Below are 24,049 nucleotides of genomic sequence, written 5' to 3' on the forward strand. Positions count from 1 at the left end.
CTATTGCCTTAGGCTGTTAAAGAATAGATTTAAATTGCATATATTATGTATGAAGGCATATATTAATATAAATATTAGGTGAGTTTTTAAATTGAATTCTTATGCACTTTCTAATCGAATTCTATACTTCGTTTTCTTAAGATCAAAACAAGAACGATGAAGTGTGTTGAATTTGTGAGTATGGGATGATATTCTGCTGGTTAATCGACGATGTCACAACAATATTTATACTTAGTAAAGATTAAAAATCAAATGCAATTGATATTATTGATAAAAATATATAACTAATCACGATATGAATTATTCAGGTATTATGTGTATTGTATACCATACATTTAATTTGACTAATATTGTACGCTCCACAAGTAAAGTTTAGATAAATCCATTACGTCCAATGGAAATGAATGACACAATGGAAAATCGCCAGTAAGAGTATTGCGTATTGAAACATCATAATGATGTTATAGGAAATAAAAATAGGTTTCCGTCGATACTTAAATTGTGGTTTAATACACAAAATCATGCTGGCCCGATTTGTTCGGACTGGTAAGTGCGCTGATTGTTTAGAACTGTAAAAGCCACTTCCATTTATTAATAGATTGTTTATTTATTTACTTTTTATAATATCTTGCTTATGTTTCTAACCTATTTTGGGTTACAACCATTATTATTTATACCAATTTTGTTTTTTTAATTTTAATAATTTTCGTTATAGAACTACATAATAGATTATATACTATTATACTAATATCTTACATTTATGATAAAAGGATATAAGTTAAAAATCAAGAAATATCGTTACGCGCATGAATGTTGGGGGGAGGAGTATGAAAAATGGCAATCAGTAGTGACATTGCTGGTGCAGAAATATAAAGGGGCGATGAAAAATACTTTGTTGAAAGTAATGTAGAAACGGTTTTGATAGATAGGTAGGATGTGCTAATAATACACACGCGACCAGGGCACGATATTGCAGAATTACCATAATGTACGCTGGACAAGACAGCAAGGAAATATATATATACTATATACTATACATTATATATATTATATACTTATAAGTTATATTAATAATATTATATTATAAGGATGCTGGACTGTAAACATATTCTTAATATTTATTTGTTATGGATACAACTAAACCGATTAATTAAGTTTAATAATTTACATAGTTCATCTGTACTTAATTAGTTCCGATTTATGTTAGTGAAAGGGGAAAAACGATGATCGTTACTGTAGAGAAATATTTTAATATTTAATATTATACCAATTTTAATAGCAGGCGTTTACTTTGAAGTAAGAACTGTATATTTATTATAGGAACTAGTATTCGATAAGAGTAGCCAAAAATGGTCACCAATCTTAATAAGATTTGAGTGCACAAATTATCCTTTATAGAACGGTATGTTTCGGTCGTCACGCACCGGTGGTGGCAACGATTTCCGGGAACTGGGTCGAACGGCGATGTCGTAACAACAGAATCGAGTCATGTTGAATCGAATTACCATAAAATAACATTATATCTGCCTATATATTTAACTAGGAACATTTGTAAGTGCGTACACAAAATAACAATAATTGAGGTGAGAGAGCTGTGAACGGGGCAATAATTGGTTTTCCTAGGGGGTTTGGCGCGCTTACAACCTGCAGCAGATACAACAGCCGCTGTGGCATTACATATTTGCCGTTAATTATGACGTTATCGAAATGATATTCTTCCGTTTAAAGACCGTTTGTGAAAGAAAACACACACACGCACATGTATTGTGCCGTGAGCTTAAAAATTAAAGCAATACTTTGTTAATTTAGGTCGCTTCTGGGTCGGGCCGTAGTGGATCATAAATCGCGCGCATTCCTCGATCGCCCCTCCCAAGAGCAGCGTCTCGGCGGTGCAGCTAACCGGTCGGGTCATTCATAAGATTGCAAACGATTTACGCACCACAAGTTCTTCCATCGACCAACAGCAGACAATATTATTATAATATATTACGTTACGTGTATCATATTATAGTGTGGAATGACAGTATATACCTATAATACGGGTTACGATTCGTCGCCGATCTATACATATATCGCCGTCGGCTGCAGGTGAATCGATGTATAAACCAAAGTAAAAACTTAAAATCGTCGACAACGATTAGTTATATTATTATAATATAATGTACGACGCATAGAACGACTAATAAACCCAAGAGTCATGTACGACGACCGAGTAGGTGCAGGTATCCTGCGCCGAATGCAAGTTTTAAATTGGATTGCGGCGAACCGCACAATATTAGGCTTTAGTACATTTTCATTTGATTTTTGACTTTAGTTTTGACATCAAAAAATAAAAAGCAATCATGTTCGTATACGATAGGTTTGCTAAACTCGATCAAAAACCAACGTCAAAACCTTCGGAACATCACGTCTCCGCCTAGACTGTGATGTCTTAAGAAAATCACGGATCCAGATCGCCGTCGACTTTATATATATATTATAACATTATATCTTATATAACAAAAACAGCAATACAATACAATTTTCACAAATCGTACGTGGTGTATAATATGATAAATATTTTCTCGAGATTTTCAATATCCGAACATCATCAAATTCGCCGTTTCTTCTTCACGTTTCACGGTTTGTTTTTATTTCAGTCTACAACTAACAAATAATAACGTACAACTGCCAGTGTATACTTCCCGAAGTCGCGCGTGCTTGTGGTGTCACGTCCTAACACCGTCGCGACGGTGTTTTTTTTCGCTTCCAAAAGAAAAAAATAACAACTATAACATAACACCAAGAGTCGACCAGTGGCTCGACCACTCCGAAAGACGCCGCTCGCAAATCAAATTGTATACACTCTGCGTGTGGCCTCCGGTAATATTTGTCTCGGGTCCGTGGTTATTTATTTTTGTTGTTCGGTATAAATGATATATGTTTCGCTGCAGCCGCCGCACATTGATCATCATCGCCGTCATCGGTTTATGTGGGTTAGTGTGCGACTGCCGGCCAGCCGACCGTCGTTGCAGTAGTGTGTACCCTTTTTTAGCAGCGGCGAGTGTGCAATACACGTATAGGCACATTATAATATATTATGTAGGTACCTATACATAATAATAATAGTAATAATAATAATAATATAATAATATACGTTGGTCGGCGGACGCGAAATCGTTATCGGCGACCGGTTCATGTTACCCGGCTCTTCGACCGCCACGTGATTAAATTATTATTATTATTATTATACGTCCATCATGCGTTCGCGTGTATAATATGCAGCGAAACAACAATAATAATGATATTCAGAATAACATACGTTCGGTGTTACCATGTATTATCATAATATGGCCGCAATAATAAATAGCTGTGTACGACGCAGTAGAGTCGGCCACCGGTTGATTGTTGTGGCCCGGTGGGTTAGGTTGGGATAGGCTCGGTTAAGTGTCTGACTGTGCGACTTACTGAAATCGAGTCTTCCGATCCCTGGTCGAACGGATCCAGAAAAAATATCGTCACTCATTGTACAAATCAAGCTTCCGGAAATGCTAGTGACGAGACGGCCTTGCAATGGAAGTCGACACCGACATGTATGACGGAACGTTAGCTAGTGTATCCGAGATGTGTTCGGCGTGACAAATTTAATCCAACAAATGGTGACGTCGAATACGTGTCGTCTGCTGATTTTTCAGATTCTTGAAGTGCCGTGGCAAATTGGTCAATATAAAATATCAAATGATTTTGCTTCTTCGTTTTTAGAACTTTTTAGTAATGTCGTAGTGAATATATAGTGTATTTATTGTTTTGGGTGCCATTTTTAGATAAATCTCAAAATTTTTTTTGTAGGGGTGGAGGATAAACTGTCAAAACACCAGGAGTCGTTTTTTTAATATAATTATTTATCGTTGTTTATAAACTTAAAGACAATAATAGTTCTTGCAATGGCTCTATAGCCCACTCAAGTCCTGACTAAAGTATTGGAACTTCTTTGCTATAACATAATGCTTTCAAAAACACATATCGTTCAACGTGGTCAACACGATTATCGTATCGCTTGTCCTAACCTAACCTAATCTCACCAGCTGCATATTATACACATTACGCCGACCTACCTATTTATATGCAATGAAAATCGGACACACGAAATACCAAGGTTTTTGTGTTTATTTTTTGCTATTTTGTCTTATCGTACGCTATGGTCACGCTATAGAGGTGTACACTATAAAATATGTGACATGTCTCACAAACAGGTTCTTGTTGTTTTATTAAATGTGCATGATACGTTATGTCTTATGGATTGTGTATCCATGTAGTATAAATAACTAAATAAGTATATTTTGGGTCAAATGTTTCAAAAATGTTTAGCACGCGTAAATCAGAATGCAGAAATCTTATTTATTTTTTCACGAGTAGGAATAATCGTGACCTATGTTTATTCGCAAACCGCAAAATTATATTCATCTACTTATACAAGTGATTTGCTAAATATGAAACGTCCTATATAGTATATACCTACTATAACTATAGTATACCTAATAAACCAGGTATAAATTTCCTACTGTGTAAAAATAATGATAAGATAATATATTTTATAATGGTCTATCTTTTATACCGACTGTTTGATATTACTTATGACCCAAATAAGTTTCTTACTCGATCTAAAACAAAGATTAGATTGAATAACGAAAATCCGATTACGACCAAACTGCACTAATCAAAATATTAAAATCACTCTACAAATTATGTTTACACTGAGTACCTAACTATATTATACACGTAATATGGTCCCATCAGTCACAATTGAATAATTCAAATAGACCACGGCATGTTTCAACGTCATCAACAGTAAAATAAATGGACGGAAAACTCACCAAGTCATTGCCTCCGAGTAACAACAATAATATTTTTGTTGCGAAAAAAGTGGCTGCGTTAAATTTACGGTGCTTTGTGCAACGGTGAAGATGAATTTATCAAAGGATGACATCTATAATATATGAATGACGGTTCGACCATAAATGGTAGTAACTACGCTTACACGCGTGTATGTGCAATCCACCGGTGTTTTCTCTTATAAAAATGTTCCGCTTTTTGTAGTATGTACCTATCGGAATATTATGTTCGTAGTACAGAGTTGTATTCATGTTCACGCTAAAACGTGTGAGAAATTTGTATACAGACTTTCCCGTGTGCTTATTGCAATATCGTTTTCAAAATATAAGCATTATACAATATATACAAACTGTGTTTTATCGATAAGTTGTTTTTTTTTAATATATTCTTTTATTATACATTAATATATTTATTAATCGCGTTCAAAATAATTTTAATTACATTTTAATTCTGCGTTTTTAGTAATATTTTCAACATTTATATAAATACGCTGTAAGACGTATATATATATATATAATGTGTATAAAAAATTGACTGTTAAAATATGTAAGGATTTATTTTGTTAGATGATGTATTGTTGTATGCGACTACGTTACATTTGCGGTGGCTTAATCTCGTCGAGACGTCTGATGAACTAGTTGAAATAACTCAAACGCAATAAATGAAAACTTTTAGCGGTTTTGCGTATTATAGTATAGTTGAATGGAATATAATATAATAATGCATATTATATATATAATATGTATTGTTTAAACAACGAAACCATTATTTAAGAGTGATTTGAAGTTGAAACGAGTCATATAATAATAACCTACTATCGTAACGTCTACAGACATTACTTTACAGTCGACAAAATATTTTGATGAAATAAATGTATAAAAGCTCGCGAGTACAATATATTATAGTATTATAAAATATAAATTATAATAGTATATAATATACTTACTGCACATTACGTGGAGCTACTACGTGGTTGTCAATATTTGAAAACTGCATTTGTAATTGCAACTTTTACTATAGGCATTCAAATTACGCATGTTTGTTATGTCAATAAGTAATAACAACGTAGGTAGAATACCTACGCATAATATATAACAGTGATTGTATTATACAATTTCAAAAAAATCATCGAGAATTATCTGTACAGAACAATTGTAAACTATGCGAACAATATTAACTATCTAAACCAATACACGTACGTGTCATAAATTATGTCGATAATGTAGCCTGGCGTCAAATCATATGTCTTAACGATTTTAAGTTTATGTATAGTGTATACATTTATGTAATATATTATATTATATCTTAAAACTGTTTTTTTTTACTTTTTGAGTTGAAGGATTTTCAATTTGTCGCCCTCTCTCGCTGTACTAAATGTTGAACTCGTAGACAATCACTCTGTGGTTCTCTATTATACGACAGTACCTACCTACATCTTTCGATAGACCATTTCACGTATGCCTCCTAATGAATCACGACAAATAATCTATTCATTACGAAAACATAATACCTATATAGGTTAGTATTATAGCAAAATAACACATAGGTGCCTAATTGCTTTTTCCGCCAAGACCAGTCCACTGCTGTAATCCGTGTCACATAAATATACATAATTTCTTCCCACTTGTTGTGAAATTCTTGGTAAATAGTGTAAGTACCATTTTTAATAATTTGAAACGATGAGCCAAAATTTCCCGGAATTCCTTCAAAATCATGTAATAATAATAATATGTACCTATGTATATGTCAGTGTTGGGAAGGAACGCGTTCCTTTTATAGGAACGAAGCTCGGAACGCGTTCCATTTAAAATATAGGAACGAGGAACGGGAACGAGTTCCTATTTTGAAGGAACTTGAACGAAAATTTCCGTTCCTCAAATAATGAAAAAATTTTAACACGTTGAGTGCCACAGTATATTTTATGAAGCGCATATAGTGTGTTTCCGCGCCAAAACTGAGCCGCGACGCCGTCGGTCGACTGCGTGTCGTGTTCCAGGTCGTTTCCGGTTCCGCGCGCCAAATTAGTTCTTCTCAAACAAAACAAAATGTCAGTATAAAAATATTTTTTCAAATAAATTGAATTAAAAAAAAAAACAGATTGTTGTATCATACTATGTCCTATACTCCTATGGGCTATAAGCCTATAACCTATAGCATGTCTCTATGTGTGGTGTATCGTGTATAGTACACACTATACACTGTATACTATACTACTATAGTAATATACATGTATAATATTATGCAATTATGCAATATGAATGTATATATATAAAGTTTCAAGTCTACGCTATACAACTTTTGAATTATAACAAAAAAAATCTAAGACAAATCATTTTTGTTAAAAATCGGTGCTCCTAGAAAGGAGTGAGTTAACCGATTTCAGTGGTGGTCAATGGTGTTTTTTGCGAAAAATTTTTAAGTCAGAAATAATCGGTTAACTGTCTCAGTTCGATTATTTCTGACTTAAAAATTGTTCGCAAAATACACCATTGACCACCACTCAAATTGCAAAAAAAGGAACATGAAGGAACGGGAACGCGTTCCTTTTTAAAAAGGAACGGGAACGCGTTCTTTTTTCGGGACAGGAAAGAGGAACGGGAACGAGTTCCTTTCTTACAGTAGGAACGAGGAACGGGAACGAGTTCCTTTTTAAAAGGAACTTTCCCAACACTGGTATATGTACACACACGCACGTTTGTAGGTATTTACATAATATATTATAATATATAGTTGCTGGCACCTATGTACATTCTCTTTGCTCGCAGCCGCGTGAGCTACGAAATCCATTACGTGTTTGAATAATGTTTTAGATATATTTGTTTTCAACCGCAAACGCCCCGTGGAGTCGTTGCATTACTTATATACCTATATGGGTGTTATAACAGTGCGTTTGTCGTTTCGTTTAACGCTTTTTCTTCCTACACATACACCTAAAAGCTTCTTCGTCAAATCTATATTATACAGCAATACTGCAATAGGTATAATACAATAGGTCTATATTATTATATTAAAGTATCGTATGCCTATGTATGTTTAGGCGCGTCGAATAGGGGACGACTATAATATTATATACCCAGGTGGTGCACGATCCGTGCAGCGCGGTGCGTGTATTACTGCACAGCGAAATAATATCATAATGTATAAAAATATGTTCTGTATTCAGAAGACGTCTGCACTAGGACTTTCTAGAGAAAATGTCGATTTTTTCTTATCCGAGCGATTTTTATAGTTTACGTGATGGTACTTGAAGTATGGATTGGAGTTGTTCTGTGCGTATATGCGTGTGAAGTTCGCTCTATTCGCTCTGTGGGTACTCGGGTTCTCGAAGTTAACGTCAGATGTCTCTGTAGGAATTGAAAGTATCCAGCTGTGAGCATTACAATACAATATTAATTATTATATTGTCCCCGCAGTTACGTATTACGCGCTTATTTAATGATTCATTAACTATAGCTATTTTAATTTTTAATACTATAATGAAACCTGACAATTTAATACAATAGGTAAATTACCGTATAATGTTAATCCAAAGTTCCAATAATTGAAATTCAAAATTTTTTGTATAACATTTTTCTTTTAAAATTAATAAAGGGTGAACTTCGTTGGCTTTATGTAAAAATGTGATGTATATTGTTAATTTTTTTTTATACTAAAATCAGAATAATAGTCATTAAAAATCTTATGAAATAATTTAAATGATTTCTATAAATCATTATGGGGGAATTATATTATGTCGTTTGGGAGAAATAAAAAGGTACATTTTTGGTGACATTTGTCCGTAGGTAGCTATTAAACAGGTATTACATAAAAATACTATTAATATTAATAAAAATATAAATATAGTCCAATAAAGTACCAAAATTCTGTTTTAACCATATATGATATATTGACATGTCGCATAATATTATGTCAAAGGTAATTTTAAACGGATATAGTCAGATTATTAATATTTATAACCAAATAGTATAAATCAATCGGCCATGTGGTTCTGCAGTGGCGGTGTGTCGATCTGTGCATTTTATCATTTTATGTGGTTCCGATTTCTTCGATCGGTGACTAAAGGTTATCAACATAATATCTAATAATATGATTTTATCATGTCGTACTTGTACGGCAACAGTGTTGTTAACGAATCGCTTTCTTCTTCCACTGCGTGCTCGGTAACTATTTACGATTAAATGATGGTCAACAGTCCGGGATTTGGTGACGCCAACGCCAACGTCGTGTAGCACCTTTCTTTTCGCCTTTCATTCGAATTAAAATTTAATAAGACACGTGTCTCATCTCGGCCACCATTTATAATGCGCGCACACACATAATGTAGGTAGGTACCGTCGGCTATTGACCACGAATTAACCCGTCGGCCGTCCGGTCACGTGTCACGATTAGATTACACGGTCGATCAAACCCACGGATTACAATAACTATATATACGTACGCGTATTACTGAAGTCTGCTCAGTCGGTAAGACGCGCGAAACATCGTTAGTTCGCATGTCGCCCGGAGACGCACGCATATTATTATTAGGTACCTACATGTATTATATATTTATATTTTATTCATCTCGCGGTTCGCAATGAAAATAATATACAGGCGGATAGCTGGTGTGTGTTGTGATTTTGCCGAAATCCGACCAAACACTTTCTACTTAAATACCATTTCTCAAATGGATATTATCAAAAATAAATAAATACAAATTAGTTGCTTTTAAATACCCCGGCGGAATTGTATAGGTATTCTATATACAATTTGTTTAAACACGTTATTTAAATTACATTTTTTTTTTCAATAAGCGATATTATAATATTATAATCTACTGTGAATAAAAATAAATAAATATTGTACCACCTAACCGTCATTTAAAAATTCGAAAGTAATGGGAAATATTTTATAGGACGTAAATTAGGTTTTTATTCTATGATTATTGTCTGAAATCAGGTAAAAATTCTCTGACCTCTATGGGACTCATGAGAACTATTAAAAACGTGTGTAACAAAAAGTGTTTACATCTATTATAGTATTTAGGTTAATTAGTTGTAATTAAGATATTATGTTCAGGGTTAAATATTTGTGAAACTAAACCGAATTGTTTATTTCATTATTATAATATTTAACACTGTAGCTCATGATATATCAAACATATTTCCTAAACAATTAATAATTAAACGTTTTGAATCTTTTATGTATTTAATAGAATCCCGACAAAATACCTGTTGTAATCAAAAACATCCACGTTAAGATATTTTACCAGGTGCACCAGGACTTGTGTATAACTGACGTATAAACTGTACCTATACGTTTCATTTGTATCATCTTTTCAAACATTGAATTGAAATTTTTAACATTTTTAGTTTTAATTTGTTCGATATCTAAATAATTTTAAGCCTGTGCATAATATAAAGATTACATTTTATAGTACATTTTTATGCCAAAAAGTAAAATATTGCATTTGTTTGTATAAACTATACTTTACGAGTAATAATAGCTAGTATGAATGAGCCAAATTGATATATGTATAAAGTTTTCAATTATTCAATTTTTGGAAGTTTGTCATTGTCTTAACTGAAATATATAGCAATTTAATGTTATGCTTAGTTTATTACCGACTAAACGGTTTACGAAGTGTTTGCTTGTAATATAATCGAAATTGTGGTTATATCTACTTCTATGAGCCCACGCGGTAATGGTTTCATCAATACTCGCTGACTGTATCAAACGATTATTGCCCTGCAGTTTATATTACATAATTCGCAGTGTTTGAAGAGATCGTGCCAAATCGTCTGATTATACAAAGAATTTATCGGACTCCCGCGGCCACTTATAGTGCACCCAAAAAACCAAAACTGTGTCTGTCATGTAACGGATATTTACATATTAATATTATATTATAATATTATGACTGTCGATATATTATTATAATATTACATATACCTACCTTTTGCTAACATATGGGTGGGAAGAATTAAACCATTCATAAATGTAATTATCCAATTATTCATGGCTAGTTACTAATTTACAATATTATATTATACATCTCGTACCTATTCGATAATTTCGTGTTACACGCCGCCGTCTAAGTTAATTATAAATTCGAATTAAATTAACGATTAATAATTTACATATGCGTTTACCACCGTATTAACGAAAAAACAACACATATTATACGCAAGCGTTTGTCAATTTACATTATTCGATTTGTCGTTTGACGGCACGAAATCGTAATAACAGAATTAACCGAAATTAAGTCACCGCGTCCGGTATAATCTGCAGCAGATTCGTTCAATGTGGTATTTTACACGTTACAATATGAAAAAAATTGAGTGAAACGTACAAGCTCGTAGATGCGTCGTTTTCGCGGTAAACGTGTGAATAATATTCACTGAATATTACGACTTTAATAAAGTGTCTATATTATCATGCTGATACTACGAGAATATAAGTCGGGATAACTGACAGAGGAACTGACAATTTAGAGTACCTATATCACTCAAGAGTTTAACATCTGTTATAGATCAGGAATATGTTCGAACACAATATTACAAAGATTCAATTACATTCAATATTGTTTATCTGCAGATATATTATTAATATTTCTGATACATAATAATATAATATAGAGTATAATCAAAAACCAATCGTAAGAACTAAATAATATTTATCACCTATATTAATTGAACTTGGTGTGTTACAAAGAGGGTATAACATCGCCTGCGATGTCGAATCGGTCACCATCAATCATATCATTCACCGTGTCTATCCTACAGTGAAACCGTGGATCACGTAACACATTTTCAGAGGCGATCATTTTTTTCATCCGCTCACCAACAATCACGCTCCTACACTACCGCACCCGACCACCGCGTCAATATTGAAAATAAAAATACATTTTGTGCAGACGGAGAACGGGGGAGTCACGACCGCGACCAATTAGTGGAGCTACCGCCCCTCAAATGCCTCTCCGGCCTGCACGTCACGTCACTCCTGCACGTGTGGGTGTGTTTATTATGAATAAATAATTATTATAATTGTTATTAAAGAACTGACGACAGAGGAGAACGAGCGAGGAACATTTTCCGCTGGGTGTTGCACGACACGGCCGGCGAGGAAAGCGCTCATCGGCCGTTGCGTAATATTATTATTATTTTAATACGTCACGCCATTAACGGTCACGATGCTGTACACAGATTTTGCAGCGGTCGCGTATGAATAGTATAGTTAATAATAAATTATTGACATAATCATGGCTATTATAGGTATTGCACAACAGTGTAAGATGCAAGAGCTGTAAGTATACAAACCGGTATATTATTTGGACAATTTAATATTATATTATATCCAACTATCCAAGCCGTATTATTTTGATTTTATAATTGGCAGTCTCTGGAGTTTTTCGAAAGTAGACAAAGGTGGATTGAACTGACACCCAAAACGACTTATCCCTATTATTGGTTATAGTTTACACATAGGTTTTAAAGCATTTTAATATTATAATATATACTTTGTACGTCATGTACAATATAATATTGTAAGCCACCTCTATATTATATTAAATTAATTACTATAGTAATACTGTACGTTTTATCCAATACTCTGAATCGAACAACTTATATAATATGTGGACTATAATATGTCTATGCAGTTCGATTCCCGATTCTTCACACTTCGAAAAGGTTATAGATATCACCCCATACCGAACGCCACACCTATAGTTATATTAATAGTCGTGGAGTGCAGTTGACAGGATCTAATGATGAGAGTACTATTGGCTACGCATTTGATACCCGGTACCGTATCGCGGCAAACAATCAAAATGGACACATCAAAATAGCCCCGATAATACCTATAATTATATTAATAATAATAATAGTGATTACTTCTTGGGAATATTTTGAGTTTTTAAATTACTTCGAGGTTATAATAATAAAGCCGAGATCGTCACTGCAATACAGTAACTGCAGGTATATAATATGATGTGGTACGGTTTTGGGCGGCCGACCTGGATTTTACTTGATTCCAATTTGTTTTAATTAACAAAGCGCGGAATCCATACATTAAAAATAAAATATTTATTATACACTTTCAACGCCTCGGTTTTTTTTTTACTTCAAATTCCTGTAGTATGACGTGTTTTCAGTGGTAAGGTTATAGGTAATTAGTAATATTACATTCTAAACGATTGTCTGCGATAAATGGCCAGTGAAAACGGTTTGGGCACTTTCACGGTCATGAGGTCAAGATTATACTTGTAGATAGGTATAGGTAGTTTTTAATAGCACTGTTCAAAAGTTTAAATTAATGTACAATTATTATTATAATAAATATTCCCATACCAAACGCATACTTGAATTGTTTTATTATTTTTGTCTTAACGAATTTATAAATCTTATAATAATAATATTGTGATTAGGTACCTACAATACATTATTATTGCTATATAATAGTTGGCGAGTGGTCAAAAACGAATGCTTCTATTCGCACAATAAATTAATAATTATTAATAAATATGTGTATTATACTTATCGATTTTTAGCACACGCCACACAGAAACACATTGATATTATATATAATTGATTAATATACCTATATAAACGAGTTTGGTAGTGTTTTTTTTTTATGCCAATCGTAACCGTAGTTATTACTTAAGCGACGTCGTAACTCGTAATAATATTATAAATTATAATATTATAGTCTGCGGTGTTTCGAATCGTTTCAAAATTTACAAATTAGCCGAACGAAATGGACAACAAACAATAGTTTACCTCGTAATAGGTAATTGTCTGACTTCCCACCAGTTATTGAGATACCAAAAAAGTCCTAGTTCTAATAAACAGTCATCATATTATACTTTAAAATAATATACTATAGGTATATACCCAACTGTTATAAATACCCTATATAGTATATATACCTAAAATATGGTCACAAATTATAAGCAATATGACTTTTAAAAAATGTGTGATTTATATTGGCGTTAATAACAACTTTTGAATATAGGGTTTTCAAAATCGGAGTCCAATCCGGCCTAAGAGTCATAATCTTTTAAATAATAAAAAAATATCGAAATTTATGACTATAGATATCTATTTCACGAGGCGTGAGAGTTTTGCTTGTGAGGATAACCATAAAAATCAGTCCGACAGTCATAAAGTCATAAACAATTAATAATCATTAGAATATTGAACATTTTTTCCCATCGAATTTTATTTTGACGGTTCAGTTTATGACAATTACGAATAACGAATTAAAAATTAAAATTTACTTTTATATTAATGTGCATTGAACCGAAAAAACAAAGAAGTTTTTCTTATTATCAAACAATAACACCACGTATTATACGCCATTCGTCCGTCGGGAAATGTGCGCAATTTTTTCCTTATAATAATATAATATTTTATTATTTTTCGCTCGACAGACACATTGGACTATTATTATTATCATCATGCGGATGGACATAGACAGACGGGACATCAACGATTTAGCACACAGTGTTTTATATTATACATATATATCATACCCGTCGGATACGGAACGGGCACGCGCGCGAACCCGTATTATTAATTAAACGTATTACTCGTCTCTCTCGTCTGTGACCGCGATTTATTTTCCGGTAGGTTTTTGCGGTGGCGGGGGGGGGGGAGGGGACGAGCACATGACCGCGTGTCGGAATCCAACCGGTTGCGCATTGTGTGCCACCGTCGTAGATATAGTATAATAAATAATAATAATAATAATAATAATAATAATAATTTATATGAATTGAAAACGATAATAATTACAAATTTATTACAAATGCGTTCGTCTATTATAATAATATGCGCATAGACGCTTTTAGAGGAAACTTTTATGGGTGGTCTATGTCGATTTAGGCATATATTACTACCATCACATATTTTCATCTGATGTCATTCGTCAATAATAATATTATGAATATTATAAGTAGGTATAGGTATACGATTTTCTAGTGTACACTTGACAACATTATTGTGATTTCCACTGATGAGCTGTATTGAATTAAAGACACTATAGAAAGTGAATCTGTACATTCCCGAATAATCGTTCTAAGACAAAGTTGGGTTCACGAGGAATCGGTTAAGACGTAATTTAAAAAGAACGTTTCCTCACTCAATTGCTTTACTGCAGTAATGGCTGAGAAATTAAAAGAATAATGTCTTTAAAGTTTAAAAGCCGTAACTCGTATAAGTTATATATTACTCGTTGAATTTATAGTCCATAAACAGTTGCTATACACACAAAACTTATTGAACTTTTTTACTGTTCGAAAACGTGCTTTCCGAAAACCCGTAAAAAATAATAAGCATCACTATAAAATCAATCACTGGTCGGTTGTTCCACACAGAATCTATTTGGAAAATGACGGGAGGACGCGTCTCTATGCACTTATTCCTAGAAAAACATTCCAGTACTGCTGTATTGCCATAATAATATATAATATGTGGTTATTTCCAAAGTAATGTGTACACATGGCGTTTTTATATTTTGTTATGTATATCCGATTATCATTAATCAATGGCCTGAGTACATTTATTCACAGAACTTGTGATACACGCGATGTAGTCACGACAATTTTTGTATTTTATAAACCAATATTTGAGTAGGTATAATAAATAGGTCAGAAAGGGTTTGTTCGTATTTCATATTGAATATATACAAATCATAGTATTGTGCACATTATATGCATGATATATATAATATAAGCTCACATATTATCATGGATATAGGTACCTACTATATAGATACGTTGTCAGTGAACTTTAATTCAACAGTATGTTACTCAATAACGTATCATATTATGTAGATATGAGTGCTTTGCAATTTGCGAATGCCAACGGAACTTTCTATAAACCACTGAGGTACTTTAAGGACATTCACTTTGAAGCTTATCAGACTATTACGTCGAAAACAAACACATACGGAATTTCGAAATAATACATAATATAATACATATGATATACTATTTAAATAACCAATGCGTTCATATATAAGTATTCGGATAGCACACGGATATTGACGTTGTATGAAGTCCCAATGTATATACAATATGTACGTTATTGTAGGATGCACAAAATATAATATTATGGTGTTTACTGATTATTCAGTTCAGTCGTGAATATAACATAGGTACCTACGTCATACTGAAATAGTTCACATGTATCTGATCCCCACACGCTTAGAGGTCAGTATTTAAAAATTAATTTTTTTTTTCTAATTACATTAACCAACTACTTTCCACAGTTGTTTTGTATGAAAATAAAGTGCACATTATATGCACAATAATCGCATTCATTCTGGATTTAATAACACATAAATAATACGATGCATTGTTAACTGTAGTGGTCCGTAATTTTTACGTGTGTTTACTACAAAGCACATATTTATTGTTACTAAAGCAATTAGTTTTAGAACCAAAGCTATGCGATAACATAACAAGAATAATGCAGAATTATTAAAATGTCTTGTGTACTTACACGACTTAAAATTATTACACGGCAATAACATACAGAATGCATTGACCTTTCTTATAGTATACCCATTGCCCACCCATAGGTTAGTGCCTTACACAAATAAACCACTTTCCTAGTCATAAAATACTTAATTTGGTTTACAGTATCAGCTAAGGTCGGTGATAGTACTTGGTATAGTGGGCATACATAATATTATATTACTTACAAAAACGTTTTAAATAACGACAATATCATATTAGTTTTACGGTGCAGTGATCATACAATATTTAAATTTTAAATTCCATTTTGACAATTGAGTCGTTTAACTGCAAACGCGTCGGAAATGGTAGTTATGCATGAGAACGTAAACATATAAAAGTATTATATTACTGACGTGTAAAGTAATAATCTATGCCCACGTTTTGTACATTGTATTGCAAGTCAAAAGGACAATGTATTGTAGGTATAGGTACTTAAGTAGGTACGTATTATGGGTACATATTATGCGGTATGTCAATGTCATTATCATAGAATCTGTCCCCTTAAAGAGGTTTATAGATATGATAAGGTCTTAAGTGATTTAATAAACTGAAATATCTCATGTCGTATTGATTACTATAGTGAGACATTACTCATTAGAGTATTCGGCTATTGTATTTATGAGTTTTGTTTCAGTCAAAACGCACATGAAATGTTTACAGTTAAGATTTTAAGTTTACACCATATAGGTTCGAAATAATATATAGAACCCTCCCACAATCAATTTATACCATCAACATTCCTAAAAATATTATATTCTCTGAAATAATTACCTAGAATTATTAATTTATATAATGCAATTCATTCGAACATGAGAAATTTTCGATCAAATAAATATGATTGATTACTTTCGAATTGAAGACCACATTCACCTTTAAATACCACCCACCATAATATCTTACTTCGTGTACGACATACTCTCCATGAATGGAATATAACCAATAACCAAATAAAACAGATTTTCTTTTAAGTACTAAATTGAATAAGAAGTGCCTATATTATACGTACTTAAGTACTATATAACGTACAACGATAACGGATAATTATTATGATAGGATGTCAAATTTGTTTATTCACGTAGGTATCCGTATTCGTAATTACTAATTAAAAGTTTCAAAATAAACGATATATAGGTACAGAGATAATAGGTTAACCGGTTAATGAAATAATGGCATAATTATATTATTATCTACAGCAAGTTAAATTGTTAGTAGTTATTGTTCCTCGTCACTTTGGACATTTTGATTTATCACTCGTGTATTTCGTAATTTTAATTACTTTGATCAACTTATATATTATGAACATTGAACATCATTGATCAAAATTTGGTGAGTGCCTACCTACTCGTGTTCATTAAATATTTACTGAAATTATAACTAATTTGGAAAAAAAACGTATTTATAAACATTTTAGTTTGTAAAGTATAAACCCTTTCAAGCCAACAATCATTAATCTGAAAAGTTCTGTTTCCAATACAGAAACACAATTTTCTGAAACTTACAAACTAACTTGGTACTTCTAAACTTATATTATCTGACCAAAACCCTGTTGCTATCATGGCCACGTAACATAGTTGAAAAGACCATATTTTGCTAATAAAATTGCTCCCGAGAAATAGGTACTAGAAAAGGAAAATCAATTTTGTAACTGATCTCGGGTTACTTTAATAATGTTAGAAAATTTTAATTAAATATCGGTTTAAAATTTTGAATATGTTTCTGTTATTTTATATTTGATATAATTTTACGAATGCAGTGTTAGTATATAATATTGCCAATATTGATTACCAGGAAAACGTTTTGTCAATTAAATGTAACTGCAAGCAAAAAAAATAACAAAAGTTTAAATAATCGACAAGTATTGGGATTTAGGAAAATAGTACTTAACAATCATAAACCTATAATAATATGTAAATTACGGTAGATTTCTGTACGTACCTATGTGATACGTGCTATGTGATGAAACTAAAATTATTTGATCATAAAAGTTTAATATTATGTCACTCTGAGTTATCAAATTATTATGTTTGAGTTGAAATTATGACTAAAATGGTAATCAGTAAGTACATGTTATAACTATTAACATTTTTCAAACAATTCCAACTGCTGCAATGGATATGAAATTATGGTAGGAATTAATTAAAAATAAGTTTGATTTATTAATGCCAATTAAATAATTTATCAAATTATATAACTAAGATTAAACCGTTGGATTATATATTTTTTTTAATAAATGTGATTGCGTGAAATAAAACTATGGCAACGAAAATTGTGATGGACTGACTACAACTTACATGAGTATAGTAGTACACCTCCTATAGGTATCGAGTTATACGACTATAATATATTATAGGTTATAAATTATAATAAAAGATGTTTTAAAATGGATTCATTTTAAGAAAATCTAAAAATACGTTTCGCTATCGTTTAACATATTATAATCGAAACACAGGAATTGTTTTTTTTAGTACTATTAGATATAGAATGATTAATTAAACCAATCTAAAGAAGTATCTAATCCAGTAATAAATAATAAGAGGTTTTTTCGTATTCATTAATGTTAATACATCACTATATCAGTATAATACATAAATGATGGTTTAATTTTAGAAATAAATTATCAACCGTAAATTAATATCCTTAATAGTTAATACAGCATGAAATGTGTATTGTAATTGGTACCTATCTATTTTTGGTATGCATTATAATATAATTAAGTAATATTATTGTGCGTGTAGAAAGTCATCTGAGCAACGTATAATATTATATACGATTTGAGGGAACATGATATTGTGTAGCACAAGTATAATAAACACACACGTGTAACGAACACAAACAATATTCGATTTCGATAAGCTATTATCCAGACTTTGTTTAAGAACTTTCTACAGGTAGTTAATAATCGACGATGTCTTGTTTGGAATTTGTCGGAAATTGTTTATTTATGATATTTCGTTTCGAAGAACTAGTTGTCCCGTTATCACGGTTACGAGACCACTTCGGAGGTAACCTTTACAGAATATAGGTACATCTATGTAGGTATTATTTTTTTCCAGTTTTGACCGCACCACTGCAGTTAAAGGAAGATGCTGTTAACGGTAAGAGAGGTTAAGGGCAGGAGACGACTAAACGGAGGTAGGTTGTAGGTACTAGTACAACAGTGTGTGACACGCAAACAGCCAGCAACCAACCGGTTACCTCATTATTGGTTTTAAGTTGTCAACTGGTTATTATGGTGCATATAATACGTACATATGGATATTTTTATTTTTAATACATTTTTTTTCCTGACGCTGTTTCCCCATATATTATTTGATCTGACCGCGTCGATCGCTTGCAAGTATAATATAATATAAATAATAACATATTATAATACCGGCCGTATTATAATCTCAGACACCTGTCAGTTGCACTACGGCAGCCGACCTCTCGCGTCACCCCTCGCGGATCGAACGCATTTTTTAACGATGTTATTTGGATGACGACAAGCGATCCTTAAAGGGGAGAATGCTGAAGAGTAATAATAGGAAGACTGCACGGACGACGGATGAGACGAACGATGGACACGCGTGATGATCGGTTGAGATTGATAAAATGTCCTAACATTAATTGTCATCATCCGGTGTAAATATTAAGTAATATAATATTATAGGTAAACATAAAACAAATCAAAATATTACTGTTTTCTTTAAATATAGGTACACCCAAAATCAGTTAAATGTTTTATGTTTTTGTTAACAAATTTATTGAAAAACGCTGCGGGCGCAATCCTTTAAAATCTCAGGAGATGTTTTCCCAATTTGATCGTTCTAATAATTTATAGGTACTAAGAAGTACCTCGAGTAGGTACAATATAATATAATATACCTATATATACAAACAATCCGTGTAAAGGGTTTAATAACTTAATTATTAAGGTTTTTGTGTAAATTAATGCTCCGACTTCGAAGAATGGTTTTACTATACACAATTGAAAGTAAAACGCTTTTTGAGATTAACTCGTTTGGAATTTTATGACGTCTATATTTTGTTACGCGTTTATTAGATTTCGAACTTTCTATGGACCTACCATAAACGTGTTTTAATTAAAATATCTGAGCACAAGAGATACGTCTTTTTTCAAATCCATAATAATTGTTTTTGAACATTACATGAATGATTATTCTGAAAGTCACATCTCAAGTCTGTGTATTTTTCATGAACCTGACTCCTACAAAATAAAACTACAACGGTCGAAGCTTATGCTATATTTATATTAATAAGCTATAATATTGTAAATAATACTACGGAAAAAAATCATACCACAATGGTCGAGGCGAATAACAATGCCAAATCAATGGGATAATATCTTACCTGAAACAAACAAAATTAAAAATTAATTAAATACATTATTTTGTTTTTATTTTCAATTTTTAAAAAAGTTTATTTTAAGATGTAATTTCAATCTATACGATAACCGTTTTCAATTCACGTTGACAACATTATTATAATAATACATAGAGGTATATGATTAAACTATAAAATTAATATTAAACTATATGATTAAACTCGTAGGTTTATATATCTAAAATGGCATGATATTTACGTCAAAAACAACCTTTTTTATTTCTTATATACATGTAATACTACCTACACATTTTTCAAATAAATTATTGAACAGTAGAAACTCAGGCGATTTCCATCTTATTGTTTCGCGAGATCAAACAGTCTCACTATTATAGTCTCAGCAGCTAAGCAAAGCGAAATCTCGTTAACCCGTATGCAGATATTGACGCCATGACGGCCGTATATACACGTTATATACCATACCGTATAGGTGCTATACCTATCAACGAAATATAGACGTCTATACCATACACATAAATACATAATGGTAGGTAGGTATAACACAAATGTCACGTTTTTCGTGTGAATGCAATTATCTACTTGACGAGACAATGGTGTGAAAAAAGCGACCGTATACGTATATCATGTGTTGATAACAAGCGATGACAGATCGTTTTTGAAAAAAAAAAAAAACTAAATAATGTACACTGCAATTACTTTTGTAATTATGTGTGAATGTCTGAAAAAAAAAATGATCAATTAGAATAATGCGCACAACTAAAACAATATCACGTCAGTTAAAACAAGTTCAAATGTTCAATTTTCGTCCATAAAATGTGTTAGTAATGTAAGTGAGACAAAAGTGCACTAGGAAAAGAAAGAAATTAGTGAATGGTATATTCATATTTCATAGGTATACCGTACACATAATCAATACAATATCGTGTAGTTTATCGAACAAATTCGTACATGATTCGTTTACGTCCGATCATAATACTTAACTACCTAGTATAGTCTATAGGAACCAAAACATATAAAATACTTTATCATTAATGTATTTAAGCGATACGCTGATCATTTTTATCATAAGCATATTGATTTTCATGTATTTTTGGAAAGTAGATTTTCGATTAAAAATACAGAAATCAAGGTAAACATATTGCACTATATGACATTTGATAAAAAAAAAATAACTAATTATACTACTTCTGCAGTGGATGTTGTTCACTGCTTAAATATCATTTGATGTGATTACGACGCTGCTCGTAAAATATTCGTAAACGATTTAGCGGTAAAACGCGTAAAACTGAAATCGCGAACACTGTACATAATAATGATATATTATGGTATAAAAAATATATATATATATAAATATAATACCGCGATTTCTATACCGTTATTGTGCATGGTTCACCGATTTTTTTCCAATATCTGTCTCTCTTTTTGTAATATGTCTCACTCACTCACTCGTACAACATACACGCAGTATAATAAATATATAGGTATATAATCTCGCAGATTGTACACGTATATTGTATAATATAGACACGAAAATATATAATTTTAACGTGTGCTTAATGGTCCTCTTTTCGACAGTCGAGTGAACCTGCAAGTACAACCTAGGTACACACACATATATATATATATATTATGTAGGTTCAATGTATTATATATTATAAACACGCGTAAAACATGTTTACGTAAATATTTTGTTTGAGATGTGGTACGCGTCGGTATTATGTTATGGTATTATAGAATATAAAATATATTTTCCCAAGACCACTTAAATCGACCAATATGTATGTGTGTTGGTACCAATTACATAACAGAATAAGAGTAGTATTTGGAGTTTCGACGCTCTGGGTAAAGAGCTTCAATGCCGCCCTTATTGTTGGCTATTACCGACCCTCCCTGAACCTTAAAAATACAGGTCACTGGCAACCATTCGGAAATGTTCATATCTCTAGATGGACTATGGACCTACTGTCGCTTCAAAATCCGTAATCAATTATCACCCTGCATAATATATAAAATAACAATAATTTGTAAGTTGTCTTGCACGAGTAGTATCTCTATACGTCATGGTCATAATACTACAACACGGATATTATTACAATCGTTATATCGAGGGGCAATCGTTGTATTCAGTTGTTTATTGCGTCGTGCATTTAGTGGCGACGAACTGTAAGTTTGATATGTTTTCACACATGTCAAAACATCGATGGTCAAGTGATTTCAATAGTGCACGCGTACATAAAATATTATGTATTATATAGGCTGATTGGGTTTTAACGATAAAGAGTTTGGAAAATAATAATTATTGTGTTATTCTCCCGATACTATATTGCAGATTTCTAAAATAATTTATTTACCGCGGGTTCGTATTAATATAGACCAACGAAAACGTTGGATTGAAATGAGTCAAACGTATTATTAGGACGATCGATGATTATAACGACTGTATTATATTATATATACCTACAATAGTCATTATAGTTATTATTATTCTGTAACAGATATACCTATATCAGGTGGTCTGGAGTTTGCGCAATATTATTATTATAATATATACGGCCATGTACATCGTATATGAACCATATCCGTATTATTATTATTATAAAACATTTACGCAACTATAGAACCTCCCCATATGTGGCAACGACTTTTTGTCGGTCACTTTGGCGTAATAAGTTTCCACTGTTTTCCGTCCGTACCTTCGTAGTTCGTGTATACGAAAATACAACCTAGCCCGACATAATATATTAATATCTGCATAATATGAACTATACAACTATTATAGGTATACCCGTTTTTGGGAAAATTTTATATTATTATCGTGAGTCGCGGTCGCGAATATCGGAATATCATGCAACCGGCTGCACCATAACTCCATAATATTATACTTATATTTGAATTTGAGAACGAGAGGCGATTCAAGTTTAATAACTAATATGAAAAAGTACATGGACGATTTCCGATAACAACGTAATCTACAATCTACTATCATATAATATTATAGTATAAGATGGTTGTACCTAGTGGCGCACGGGTGACATTACGAATCGAATCCGACGAATGAAATAATTCACAGAAAATCGTAGTCTTGAGCCCCACGGATGACAGCGGACATCGTTACAACTTGGTGTATACATAAAGTGCGCAGAAACATGTGCATAATAATTTACGTGCCGGACTCGAGTTAGCTATTTCATACCGAAGTATATATTGCGTGTTTCTACATATGCGATATGATCGAATTACCATAATATAGTATTGGCACGGGTTTATCTAAAAATTGTGTACTCGTGCAATACCTATTTTACGATCTGCACGGATCAAAGTCTAAGAGTA

The 24,049-nt window shown here is 32.3% G+C and overlaps 1 protein-coding gene across 3 annotated transcripts in view; it reads right to left on the minus strand.

The window, feature by feature from the left end:
* Nucleotides 1-24,049, minus strand: part of LOC132939518 (mucin-2) — an 81,899-nt gene that overhangs the window by 17,252 nt on the left and 40,598 nt on the right. The window lies entirely within an intron of this gene.

This window comes from Metopolophium dirhodum, chromosome 2, assembly GCF_019925205.1.
Source record: "Metopolophium dirhodum isolate CAU chromosome 2, ASM1992520v1, whole genome shotgun sequence".
In the NCBI taxonomy this organism is placed as follows: domain Eukaryota; kingdom Metazoa; phylum Arthropoda; class Insecta; order Hemiptera; family Aphididae; genus Metopolophium; species Metopolophium dirhodum.